Here is a 15230-nt window from a genome sequence, read left to right on the forward strand (position 1 = left end):
AGTGTCAGATGTCAGATGTCAGCTCGGGGTGACAATGAATGGTGACCAATATATGAGCCGGGTGAATCTGGACAGGTTTAAGGGAGACGGGGAAATGGTTGCAAGTTCCAAGTCAAAATCGGCCTATTATCCTGAGTTTGACAAGATAATACAAAGGATTTTAAAAAAAAATTATAAACAAAAAGTTGAATTCTCGTCTTAAACTTTCCTTGAAATATTTGTTATTTAATTTTAGATTATTTCATTTTATCAAGTTTAGGGATATAAATTAGCATAAATGAGCCGAGCCGAACAAACTTGAGCTCGATTTATTTAGAATTTATATAGACACGAGCTAAGACTTGTTTAAAATACATAGCTCGATTCAAGCTTTTATTATTAGGTTCGAGATCGACTCGTTTGAAAATTATTAAGCTCACGAATAGCTCAAGATCGGCTTATGAATAACTCGTTTATTATGTTTAACGAACTAGGATCGTTAAGCAGTTCGTTAAACAATTTCGTTTTCGAACTCATTAAACAATCTCCTTTTCGAGCTCGTTTTAGATCTCGTCGGATATTTTTAACCAAAATTCCAATTAATATATGATAATTTAATGGGTATAATTTCTCATTTTATATATTTTCTATTTTCAATAGCTTATATTTCAATAAAATAACAATGGTGCAAAATCTCATGGACAAACAAATTAACCAAAACTAGCTGAACTCAACTTGATAAGCTTAACGAATGATTTCAAACGAAATTTTTATCGAGCCGAGCTCCGAGTAGTTCGAAAGCATCTTCGTTTGTTTATATGTTAATTAAGTTCAAGCGATTTCACTTTTACGGCTCAATAGATTTTGAAAATATGAATTTGAATTGAAAATAATACGAAAGAAAAATATCAAGTCACGAACTTCCTTATTTAGATTAGACAAAATTGGTATCAATTTACCAAAAACTTATCACTAAATTTTTATCTCAGATAAAATTTTATATTTATATATAAAGCAAAAACTTTTGTGATACGATCTCACAGGTCGTATTTTATTAGACGAATCTTTTATTTGGGCAATCCATAAAAAATTATTACTTTTTATGCTAAGAGTATTACTTTTTATTGTGAATATCGGTAGGGTTGATTCGTCTCACAGATAAAAATTCGTGAGGCCATCTCACAAAAGACCTATTATATATAAAATAAAACTTTATATGAAATAAATGATATTAAAATGGTATCTTAATCCCTTGCTTTTAAAAAAAAAAAATGCTCAGAGACGTTCTACAAAAATATGAATATGATTATGGCAAAAACTTGTGTGAGACTGTCTTACGGGTCGTATTTTGTGAGACATATCTCTTATTTGGATCATCAATGAAAAAGTATTACTTTTTATGCTAAGATTATTACTTGACCTGTCTCAAAGATAAATATTCGTGAGACCGTCTTATAAGATATCTACTCTATGATTATAACCCTTTTCGTTGTATACAAAATAATTTTTCTTCATATTTTCTGCATACTAATAATTCAAAATCTAATCAATACAATAAATAGAAATCATATTATTTTCTTTTTAAATTTTTTAATAAAGTTGTGTTATTTTAATTTTATTTATTCAATCATTTTATATTAGTATCGATGAAGGTGTTTAGATATATGCGAATAAGCACCTCACAAAAATTTCTTCTTCTAAAACTTGGGATTTTCAATTGGTGTTAACAGTCAAGAACAAACCTCGATCATCTCTGGGCACAACAGGTTATCTTTGGAAGTGTATAGACAAAGTGCATAACAAACCGAATGGACTCAGTGAACTTAATGCAAAAGATAATTCAATAGAACGAGGTAAGCAAAAAATAATGACAGAGATGTTTCTGAAAGTTTGAAACTAAAATTCTTCTATGCCTCTCATTCTCCTATTTTAAGAAGGTATTCACAAAAAAACTTTGGTAATTATAAGCAATTTACAACAAACTATTTTAGTATAGATTATTGCAAACTAACTTATACAATTGTTTGTGCAGAAAAACTCTTTCTAAGAGTTATTAAAAGTTGGTTAGAATATAACTTTGAGCAGAATGTGAATATTAGAACAACATGGTTGATCCTAAAATATTATATTTAAACCTTTGAGTGTGTGCCAGATGACTTTCAGCAGGATATTCGAAGAATACTTGAATATCTAAACAAGATAATGATTCATCGTAGATTGTAGAGAGTTTCTTGAATCTTCAATCCACTTGTTATACAAAAATCACAACATTCAAATTTGAACGTCTAAAATGAGATCGTCTAAGGCCTGATACAAAAATATTATATAGTGTCACGTGTCATTATCATTTACTTTAAATGATACACAACAATAAATGTTCGGGTACACTGACATTTAATGTCCATAATAAATTTGTCTTTTTTTTAACATTCTTCCGAATTTGAGATTTACTGAGAAAGAATTCGACTAATTTAAAGAATACATATCAACTCCCCAAACTCGAATTTAGTGACTTAGAGATAGAATTGCTGAAGTCTTTTTATTATTAATCTTTATCGAGTTCTGTTTAATTATCACGAGACTTGTTGAATTTTTATATTTAGTAATTTTTCACACATTTGTCAAATCACCAAAAATTTAATGTCATCCAACAATTTCCTTTTTGTTGTTGATGATGCCAACAACTCACCAATTATTATAACTCAGAGCATATCAGGAAAAAAATTCTTTATTCAGACACACATAAAATATCAAATAACTAGTCAGCATGTGGATGAATTCTCGGTTAGCATATAGATACCATCTGGTCACGACATCCTCAAAATAGAAGGCATTGGAGAAAACAGCAGTTAAATCAGAGTCTGTACCAGTGGTGTTTTCAGTGATGTTGTCAACACCACTGACAACATCAGCTGCATCTTCATTCTCTTCAGCGGTTGTTTCAGATTTAGCATCAGTGGTCTCTGCATCAACATCTTCCTCATTCTCAAAATCCGAAGTGGATGAGGGACTTGAGGCTGAATTTGGATGATTATCCTCGAATTCTCGAGGCATTTCCTCATCAGGCTAATCATCATACTCATGTACTGCTTCCTTTTTGCTTTGGATTCTTTTAGGCTATTTAGGAAGTCTGCCAGGAACTGTTCATCCTCTGAAGAAAAAGCAACCTCTCGTGGTTGATCTGGAATGTCCTCAGGCTGTGCTGCAGAAGTAGAAGCGGACGGCTTTGGGGAAACAACAGGTCTCGGGCATGCAAACAGCTCAAAATCCTCATCATGAGAGTCATCTCCTGAAGAGAAATTAGGATCGAGGACATTTGTGGAGAAAGGAGAGACACACAGTTTCTTCGCAAGAGTGGCGTCTTGGTGGTGGTGGAGGAAAAGCCTGGGGAACCTCATATAAAAGAGGATTATCCACATCATATGCATTTCCAGGTTCTCCTGGAGCAATAATCTCCAAAAGAATGGCTTCTAGGGCAGTAGCAACAATCTGTAACAGATTTTTAGCAGGGACACTGTTGGCGGTGTTGCCACAGGAGGTGGAACACCGCGGCTAACAGCCATTTCACTACTGATATCCAATGGATCAAATTGATTATCTGCCATCAGTATCTGTGGAAGAAAGATTGGGACGAAATTTAGCATAGAGAGATTTGCAAAGAGAATGTGATTGTGCGAGAAACATAGTGCAAATGCTGTGACAGTAAAATGATCAAAACATTAATAAGTTATAGCCTAAATAAACCTAAGGTATAACGGTAATAAAATCAGCAATGATCGTTTCTCAGTTTCTAAGCGTTGTCGTTCATTTACCTCTAACGGTAACTTTCCGAAATTAACTCCACTTCCTAATCGCTGTTTAGCCCCTAGTTCAAACGATAGAAAATGATTCAAAGTTTGGGTAATTAAGGTGTTTATCAACCGTCATAGGTTAAATACTAATATGTCACTGCACATGATGAATTCACGAAACAAAATAAATATGCATGTCCTAAATATGTCTCCAATATGATGATTATCAAAATGTCAGACAATATATAAATTATGTTGTGTTTGAACTTAGGTGTTGGCAACACCACTGTTTATGAGTCAATACTTCCACACAAAAAATGTTTTGGTTTAGATATGATAGCTCTCACACTAGAATAACGGTCTTCAAAGGACACCCATAGGTAGCTTTTTCTATTTCTATTTTGACTTAAAAGTGGTAACTCCCACACTAGAGAACGGTCTTTAAATGACTCTTCTAGATAGCTTTTCTTATTTTCTTCTAAACTGATTATTGTCTACTACGAAGATCAAGTGGCTGAGTATAGACTACTACTGGAAGTTGGCTTACATTCTGGCAAAAGGGGAAAAGAAGAACAAAAAATGACAGAGAAAGATGAGGCTGGAACATATTTTGGAGGAGCTAAGACTAATGAACCTATTGAAGCATCCGGAAGAGCTGAGACTGATGGACTTTCAGACACCGACAAAGATAAAGAATAGATGATTTTCTATAGTCTGTATTGTTGTGTTTTTCTTCTGTTAGTTCGCTCTTATATCTGTTTGTTGTTTAATGGATTCTGATTTCATATATCTTCGTATGACTTCTTATGTTTTCCAGTGTTCTAAGTTGGTGTTGACAACACTGTCAAGAATACCAATGATCTAAAATGTTTAACTCAAGGGGATATACACTTTAACGCAGGGGGAGCTCAACTTAATGACCAAAATTATTATTTTTGGATGTTCTGTCCAGAAAGACAAAAAGGGAGAGATTGAAAAGAATATTTCATTCCTTACTTATTTTGATAAATCAATAATCTCAATTTAAGATTTTGTCTTTCTAGATTATAATATTTTATTTGATTTATTTCTAGATTATTAGATGATTTGTTTTTAATATGATATTTATCTTTAAAATATTTTATCTCTAATGAAAATCTTGTTTTCATATTTTCTAGAACTCATTTATGGAATTTTTTTAGGTCAAGTATTGGATATAAATATGGAGCGTCTTACAGCCGTGGAAGTGTGCCTTTTGGGGTTTTTCGTGGGTTTGGACATCAGGCTTTTTCAGAGAATGCTTATAATATAATTTTCATGTTGAAGAATTTGAGTGATTGATTCACGTTTATGCCGTGTTGCTGATTGATGTTGAAGACACTTGAAGAGCAACATTGACGTAAAGTATTAATCAAATAGTGTTCTTTTATTTGTTTTAAACAACTCCGGTTTATGCATCTAGTTTTTAGTTTGGTCTATTTTGATGGATTTTAATTCGTTGGAGTGTCAAGGAATTTGGTTTTGTTATTTTTACTAGTATTGTTTTGTGTAAACAATTTACATATTTTTCTAGTGAAATTTTTGTCATGAGGCGTTGTACAAGTATTTATATTTGTAGATGGTTGGCATTAATGGTTGTAGAATTAATTATGGTAATTTATGATATTAGTTGATATTGGTAGAATTATTTACAATCAAGAGGACTAAGAGGAAACTAACGCGACCATCATAAACCACCACGACTAATGGTATCATCAAAAGACCATCAAATACCAATATATCATCACGGCGACCAACATACCTCAATTTATTTACACCTACCAAACTCCCCAATCCAATGAATTCTATTCTTTGTCCTTCTCTCAGCCCTAACTTTTACAACTGGAGGCAGAACATGAAATTTAGGATTATTCACTGTCCAATAACATCTCACAGGTACAAGGTTTGAGCATATGCAAAATCCCATGTAATAGATGAATAATATTATGAACAAATTGTCATAACATTTGATTTCGACTTTGTAGCTTGCTGCTATAGCATGGACACATGGAATTCTATCATTACAAATACTATGCAAGTGCAAGATTTTGAATTAAAATTCACAATTTCATTGGAGTTAAGTCCACTCCAATACCACCTGCTAAATCTTCTGTCATTTGTTCATCGAGCAAATTAAATGGACTTAAGTCCACTCCAACAACATCAACAAAAATACGATCAAAATATTCATCACGCAAGGCATTGGGGTGACTGACCATCAGCATGATTGGCAATATCGCTATATCCCACATGAACACGAAGATTTACTGTTTGATCACATGTTGTACTTATGTTCGTTGCAACATCATTTCCTTAAAAAATCGTTTCCATATGATCTTTCAACGTGGATCACAGGTCTACTAAGGTGATCACCAAACAAATAAATACGATCTCAATGCTAGCTGATTATGAATATAAAATGGCCTCGGAATATATATATGTGTGAACATCTAACTTGAAGTTATATTTATCTCTGCTCACTTCTAAAACCCTCCATATCTCACAAAAAAACATCTTCAATATTCAAGTTTGACCCTTCCACAGCAAGGTTATCATCTGAAAATCCCAAAGCTCCATTTACACATGTCATTCTCATTAGTTTCACACTCCCCATCATATTTACATATAAGATTTGTCATCGGCATCCCGCATAAACAACAAAATCAATGTTATGGATATCTCAAATTTTTTGGCAAAAAGATTATACAACTACGAAGACCATTATATAACTACGGGAAACCATTATAAAAACTACAGAGACCATCCATGGCTACCATGAATATGATACAACACCGATCACAGTACATAACTGTAGGGACCATTATCTAACTAGGAACACCCATTACACACTATGAGAAAACCAAGACCACCATCACAAAAGTTTGAGTGACCAACAACACAAGCAAGATCATAAGTGACCAATATTGTATGCAGAAAAACCATCACAAAACCCATATATATACAAACTTAAAAACAGAAAAGCAGGGGGAAAATACGCTTACCTCGCTGGTAAATGGAGAAAAAAATCACAGGGAGTGAATGAAAATAAAAAGAGAAGAAAAGAAATCATGTGAATGAAGAAGAGAACAAAATGTATCGCAATTGAGCAGATTATGAGGAAAAGCATCGTATGAAAATATTTGAATTTGAGAAATCATATTTAATTGGAATATATAATTATTTTTTATTTCGTTTTCAAAAAATACATTAATTAATTGAGCCTCAATTGTGATGAATGGATTTTTAATCAAAATAGAAATAACTGACCAAAATAAACTTTTTTCAAGGTGATTTGACCAAAATTCAGACTTACGTAATGTCATTTTTTTAAATGACCCTATATAGCAATTTGGAATCATTATTAACATTTACTTTTCAATAATGTTCTAAAAAAACGATGGGCAATAAACAAGTGACGTACTAATTGTGGTCTAGCGTCTAGGTGGACGGCTACTTACCGTCTAGCGTCTTGGCAAAGCCTATGTGTTTTTCTAAACTTAAATCTCTTGAAATATTCATGAGTATTATGTTATTTATACTATATTATTAAGTTTGAGACACAGAGTAACTAATTTTTGATGTCACTTGACTGTTTTAATAATTATATATATTAATAAAGTGTAAAAATTGTACTGAAAGTCACGTGTAGTTCAGCGGATAAAATTTTGTTTCTTAAAGAGCAATTTTTAAGTTCAATTCCTACTTTATTCTTTTTTTTAATTTATTTTTCTGTTTATTTTTTAAAACGTTGTCTAACTAAAAGTCGAGACGATGGACGACCGTACACTACCTCTGCCGTAAACGGGGAATTTTTTTGAACACTGCTTTTGAGTCATATGTATTAATAAGTAACATTAACTTGACTTGGTCATCTCAACGACAGCCGGAACCTCAAGAATTAAACCCCCAACAATCTGGTCACGCCTCTCTTCTCCCTCCGACCGATTGACCCGGCCCGGCTCAGCTGAATCCACACTGCCAGTCCCGGCGACAACTAATCAGTGATGCGGTCCACCGTTTGTTCATCATTTTCTTTTCTAACTGCCTTCCTATTCTTCATATCGGTGGCGCTCGCTTCTGAGTCTGATCACAAGGTACACACTGCATTTTTCCACTCTCAGTTGAGCCGTGAAGTATATAAATCTTGTTTTTCAGCTTCATTTAAGCTAATTCATTCATATTTGGATTGACTGCGGAATACATTAGTGGAATGGGTTAGATTTGTTTTGAAGATCTCTGAATTTTGCTGTTCAATGATTAACAATGTCTCTAATTTAATATAATGAAATTATAATTAAATATCATTACATATATAGGCAAAAAATATACCTTTAACAAGATAAAATAAAATTAAATACATTTTGGGGGTATTGTTGAGCCACCTTATTGACGACAGTCACTGGATCATTGGTCGGCATGAGTGTCTTGTAGTTCCCAACCAATAATTTGAGGAAAGTACATTGAGAATGATTGCACGGTATTCATGATTTGGATTTATTTGTGCACTTGGTTCCCTTTTATGGACAATTCTGCATATTCGCAAATCGACGGGTTTAAATCCTTTGTGGACTGCGCATCTTTTGTCTAACTCTCTCTTCTTTTTCCATGCAGTATCAGCCCGATGAATCCTTAGTTCTTTGGGTAAATAAAGTAGGTCCATACAATAATCCTCAAGAAACATATAATTATTACAGCCTTCCATTTTGTCACCCATCAGGCAATGCTGCGCACAAATGGGGTGGGCTTGGAGAAGTATTGGGTGGGAATGAGCTTATTGACAGCCGGATTAATATAAAATTTCAAAGTATGTACGTGGATATCCTTAACCCATCACAAATTCGGGTATTCAGGTGTTGTTTAGACAGTCAGTCAAGTTTTTTATTTTCATTTGGCAGAGCCTGTGGATAAGACTACCATTTGTGAGATTGAACTTGATGAAGCACAAGCCACACAATTCAAAGATGCAATTGACAAGGAATTACTGGTTTGAATTTTTCATGGGTAATTTGCTATCACCTATACTAGGATTGATTAATTTTTTAACTGTCAAATTCAATGTCATGTGCTAATTTTACTTCCACACGACAATTTTCATTTACAAGATATGGATTCTTGGTATTAGAACCTGTAGTGTTCTCTGCATCAGCGTCTATTGCACCTTTATCTGACGCTGGTGTCTCATCTCTTCCCTGATACTATGTTTTGTTGCTCGCAAACTATTGGTACAATCTGATAACAACATATGGAGAGTAGTTAGGTTCCTTTAGTCTGTACTTGATGCAGCAGATATTACAAATTTTTGATCTTACATATTTAAGAGAGATGGATTATCTTCAAGGCATTGGGTGGTACATGGTTTCTTTACAGAATAATGTAGTTGTGACACGCTTTGAAACTTCTTTGCTTACTGATTGTTGATCAAAATGAAACTTTGAATATTTAACTCATTACCAACACTGAACTAAACTGAGATCAACTCACACTCATGAACATGGCCCAAGATTGACATTCCCTATTGTTTGAGTGCTTTTTCAGTTGCTTAATGCTTTTAAGCTGTCATGGTCCCGAGTTATGGATTGCATTATGATGTGGTTATTGCGCGACGGGTGTTCTTGGGCCGTAATACCCCTAACATAAGTGTTTAGTTTCTAGCAAGAGTTTGATATCATCTATCTAATCCCATTCTTGTTTTCTGTTTTTGCTGATGTGCTGACCACGAGTTCAGATGATTTGCCTTTATGGGGTAAGGTTTCCATGGACTCTGTACTCAATAAATTGTTTTCTGAACCATGCTAGTCCAATATTTCATCATCACTTGTTTTTTTACAGGATATGTTGGTGAGTTCCATTCCAAAAGAAAAGGTGATAATCAGCACACGCTCTACACGCATAAAAGCATTACCGTGAAGTACAACAAAAATCAAGTTTGTGGCTACTTAAAATCTGGCTTGATATTTTTTAGATTTTTAAGTGCTTCTCTAACTTTCTTTATCTTGTAGATTATTGAAGCCAACCTTACTCAGCAGAACCCAAAACCATTGGAAGTGGGAAGGACATTGGATATGACATATTCTGTGCAATGGATTCCAACAGATATCTCTTTTGCTCGTCGTTTTGATGTCTACCTCGACCATCCCTTTTTTTAGCACCAGGTAGCATTGACATCCTGACTTAAATATTATCTCAAATAAATAATTTTAGTGTATGTTCATTTGCAAAAATAATGTAAATGGTCTGATCTAGGTAGTATTGAGCCTATTGACATTTTGACTTAGATATTATCTGGAGTGAATGATTTCAGAGGCCATTTTATTTGAGAAAATAATGTAAATTTTGGTTTTGTTTGCTTGTACAATTTGCCACTTACAGTAGTTCAGCCCATTCGTTTTTACTATTTTTTATAACCACAACTATTAAGGTCCTAAAGTGTACACCACAAGTATTAGCATTTTCTTATGATCTCAACTATTTTCTTGTAGATACATTGGTTCTCCATCTTCAACTCCTTCATGATGGTTATGTTCCTTACTGGTCTAGTGTCAATGATATTGATGCGAACTTTGCGAAATGATTATGCTAAATATGCCCACGAGGATGATGATTTAGAAACTCTGGTAATATTCTTGGCGCTTCATCCCATTTATTTGTTTATTTATTTTTAAGTGATTGTTGATATCCTTGAGCTCGACATCTTTAGGAAAGAGACGCCAGTGAAGAGTCTGGTTGGAAACTTGTTCATGGAGATGTATTTCGTACCCCTCTCAGTTTAGCTTTACTTTCCGCTCTTGTTGGCACTGGTGCACAACTAGCAAGGCTGGTTTTACTTGTCATCTTATTCGCTATTGTGGGAATGCTTTACATTGGGTATGTTTCAAAATTTCCAATCTTGCATCTTACCCTATCCCCTTCTCAAAAATTGATGCCCTATCCCTTTCTCGAAAAATTTGATTTTAATTGACGAAGTAGTGTTGTTTCCTGTTCTTCAATTTTCTACAAGAACCTCTCTCCTGAGAGTTCTGATGAACTCAGGGCTGCTATTTCAATTGGCAGCCTAGATGATTCATCGATTCGTTCTCTCTTTATGTGGAAACGTGTGTTAGCATTTGATTGTTTTCTCTGACATTTCTTTCTGTATGTTTCGATCAGGAGAGGAGCAATAGTTACTACTTTTATAGTATGTTATGCCTTCACATCATTCATTTCAGGCTATGTCAGCGGTGGAATGTACTCGCGCCATGGTGGTATTTACAGCTTCCCCTGTTTCTTTGACCCTTTTTTTAACTTTCCTTTTCTTTTATGTCTTGGAATTTTTTATATCAGAATGTCTTTTTTTAGTGGTACTCGTAAATATATAGTTATTGCTCTTATCTTATTGCAGGTAAAAACTGGAGCAAATCAATGATTCTCACAGCTTCACTTTTCCCTTTCATGTGCTTCGGGATAGGATTCATCTTGAACACTGTTGCCATATTTAATGGGTCCCTAGCAGCCATTCCCTTTGGCACAATGGTCATTGTTTTTGTCATATGGGCTTTTATTTCTTTTCCCTTGGTACTTCTGGGTACAGTTATCGGAAGAAACTGGAGCGGTGCTCCTAACAATCCATGCCGTGTAAAGACCATTCCTCGACCAATTCCAGAGAAAAAGTGGTATTTAAAACCTTCTGTAGTATCTATGATGGGGGGATTGCTTCCTTTTGGTAGCATTTTCATCGAGATGTATTTTGTTTTCACTTCCTTTTGGAATTACAAGGTAACTCGACTGTTATTCTTGTAAATCAATAATTTAATTGAAATTTTTATGCCTGCTCCTTGGACTGCTTATGGGATCAGCTGAAGAATATTGAATTGTAAAACAATTGCACTGGGGTGATCTCAATTAAATTTGAAGCAATATAGAATTGGCATTTCTTAGATGTCTTGCACCTCGTGTTTTTAATAACTTCCAAGACTTGCACCTATAATTTTTATTGGATTTTAGTGCTTTGGCCTCAATTTTGGATTCTGCTTCTCTTCTGCTCTGGGGCGTGGTAGAGCAGGTAGTAATTAGTGTTGTAGAGAAATGGAAATAAAATCAGTTATTTGTACATAATTAAGAAATATTTTATACCTATGTGTTGAGTTATTTTAGGATAGCTAATATTCTCTCACTAAAGTTAATCCCGTTTAGTCTTGTATATAATGAGGCAATTGTGAAGAAAAAAGATTCATTGTTTACACATCTAATACAATGTTTTTGTCTTCATATTTCTTTGATATAATCTGTCCACAATTGTAGTATGGTATAATATCTTAGCAAAAATTATTAGCTGTCTCCAACTACTAAAATACCTTGGAAATCTAAAACTTGTAAATCGAATTTGTGCACGAGTGATGATCTATTTCTATCCTTATTGAAGTGGATAATGTGGCATCTTCATCCTCATCTTTTTAGAGGTAACGGGGATGGGGTTGGGGGAGGATTGGATTTTCAGAATCCACTGGTGCCTTGGTCATTTTTCTTATGATAGAAAAGAACAATGGGATATTTTTTCGAAGGATTGAAAAATATACATTAATGAGTGAAAAGTTAAGTGGAATCGAAGAAAAACACTTGGATCAACTCAAGTAAATTCCCAAGTGACATGATTCCTGCTGTGTTGTAAAAAATACTGATACTTCGTCTAATATTCAGAGGTTCCTTATCACAAACTTCATCACGGGTAGTTGATTTTTTCTCATGCTTACTGAAAGCTGTCATATCACTCTATATCTTCCTACTAAATCATCTCCCTGTCGCATCTTTTTCACAGGTTTACTATGTCTACGGTTTTATGCTTCTGGTTTTCCTGATTCTCATGATTGTAACTGTCTGTGTGACTATTGTGGGGACATATTTCCTGGTAAATGCTGAGAATTATCATTGGCAGTGGACTTCCTTCTGCTCTGCAGCTTCAACAGCAGTTTATGTGTACTTGTACTCTATATATTACTACTCCATGAAGACAAAAATGTCAGGATTCTTTCAGACGAGTTTTTATTTTGGTTACACACTGATGTTTTGCCTTGGGCTGGGAATTCTGTGCGGTATGTTATGAGCATTCAACTCAATTTATGGATTTCAAAGGCGATGCATGAATTCATATGTGTGTGGGTGTGTGTTTTTACTGGTTACCTTTCCCCGCTCATCTCCAGTTCAGCTCATAAATTCATATACATTAGGAGTTTATGCAAACATGATCCTTTGCTTAACATTTACTCACCGTGGGTGTTAATCACGTACTTGCAGGCGCTGTTGGTTATTTAGGCTCAAACTTGTTTGTGAGGAGGATTTACCGAAACATCAAATGCGACTAGGAGAGATTTGTCGTCGCATCCTTGTGCTTCTAGGGTCAGTTTCTTGGCAAATGATTAAATTACATGTACAATAACTTGACGATGATGTGTAGCTCAGAAAATCGGGGAATCCCCTAAATTTTTTTTTACCGGTATTGTAAAAACCAAGGTCTACTTGCATAATTTAGGATGTTGTATGATTCATTTTTATGGTTAAAAATACGACCAACTCGTAGTGAACTTAGTTTTTTGGAGAATGGATACACCTCAATATACCCCACCTGGTAATGTTGTTACATGTTATATACTGCTAAAAATGTCCTTTAGGAAAGAGGGAATACAAGTTGACCAAAGATACGAAGAATTGAGCTATATCAACTTCTGAGAAAATAAAGTGCGTTTTGTTTGGTTCTTACATATATTAAGATGACAGCAAAAGTACTCCTTTTAGATGCCGCGAGCTCGATGTTTATCTAGGAAAAATAAGTCAAATTTATGAAGAACACGTTGGAGATTCAATAAAATAAATCTATAAATCATGTGATTAAATCCATATATCACAACACATCAGGAATTCATGTCGGATTATCAGAAAATATGAATAACATTAAACACGTATCAGAATCCATTGATCGATCTAGCGTCAGAATTATGGATCTTCCAAGGCAACAGAGAATCGACCACCTTATTCTTGACTTTGATATGAGAAGGAGAGAGATCTAGAATATGTGTGTCATATGTATTCTGTGTTATTTTTCTGTGCCTTGGGGACTATAACCTTATATTAACATTAGCAGTCTTCGACCCATCATAGAAGACCTAATTGGGCTGGGTTTCTACACATAAGGGGGATCATACCAATTTATTTAATACTTTGAAAACACATAATTAATTAGATCACTTTATTGGGTCCTTTATTAGATAACTTGTCTATGTACAATTAATTAAATTACGTGAGATCACAAAATAATCCCAACAGAACAAGGCTTACCACTGTCAATATTTTCAGCGTTGTGGCCAGTCAAGATCAATCCAGAATGATGAAAATACAATTAGGATGATATCAGATTTGCATTTATTCCAATTTGATTTATGTCAATATAAACAACTTAGTTTACTTATTTTTATATATATTGGGAAAAAAAAACTCCTCCAAATAATATCACTTCTATAATTATATAGGCATTAAATGAATTGCATTTTTTTAAATCAAAATTTAATGTTTCTAATCAATGTGAATGTGTGTTGTCCTTTGAGGGGGAAATTTGGTCAAAATTAGCATCTTTTTGGGTCCAACGATATGTTAATATTTTTAAATTAAAGCTTTTCTTTAATTATTATATTTAAATAAATGGCTTGAAGCAACTCTAGTCTGTCTGAAAGTATATTTTCATTTAGAATTATTGAAATGCTTTACAACTCAGCCAAGGACAATTGATATATTCTCTGTTGAGCTCAAAAGTTGAGCAATCAACGTCCAATATACTCGACCATGTAATATCAAATACCATAAAAATTACTATGTCTATGCATTTTGTGCACCACAAAAAAATTTCATGTAAAAAAAAAAATCGGATTTTGGTGAGAAAATGTGTATAATACAGGCAGATAGATACACTCATACCAACTCAGGTTTTTCATTTATGAAATTTTTACAAATTATTGTGGAAGAATAAATGCAACTATATAATCCAAGTGGGCAACCAAAACCAAATTCATGTTTTCTTATGTAGTTGCACCAAACTTCACCCTCTTCACAAAGGCACAACTCAAGTATTTGGTTCCGATGGTTCCTTTTATTTTCGGACACATTCGTACTAATGTGACTCAAAAATCCAATCGTAAAACAAATAAATTAATAATAATCGATCGAAATTTAATCCGAACAAATGTTCCTTTATAGCCAACCAAACCAACCTATTGCATAAAATTTTTTATTTGATTAGCTAGGTGGTTTACATAAATCTGTTCTTCATTTGTAAAATAATTTGTCGACTACAAATTGGTTTCGATTTAAAAAATCGATGCATCTGTCTACGGCTAAATTACTCCTAACGCAGCTTGAACAAAATCTAGGTCGTTATATCCCGATAAATGGAGTAGACTCTAATAAAATATACAAGATATA

At 33.9% G+C, this 15230-nt stretch overlaps 1 pseudogene; it reads left to right on the forward strand.

Annotated features, from left to right (window-relative positions):
* The first annotated feature begins 7652 nt into the window (after window positions 1-7652).
* On the forward strand, window positions 7653-13306 carry LOC142526699 (transmembrane 9 superfamily member 1-like; annotated as a pseudogene).
* Window positions 13307-15230: the final 1924 nt, after the last annotated feature.

This window comes from Primulina tabacum, chromosome 15, assembly GCF_025594145.1.
Source record: "Primulina tabacum isolate GXHZ01 chromosome 15, ASM2559414v2, whole genome shotgun sequence".
Classification (NCBI taxonomy): Eukaryota; Viridiplantae; Streptophyta; class Magnoliopsida; order Lamiales; family Gesneriaceae; genus Primulina; species Primulina tabacum.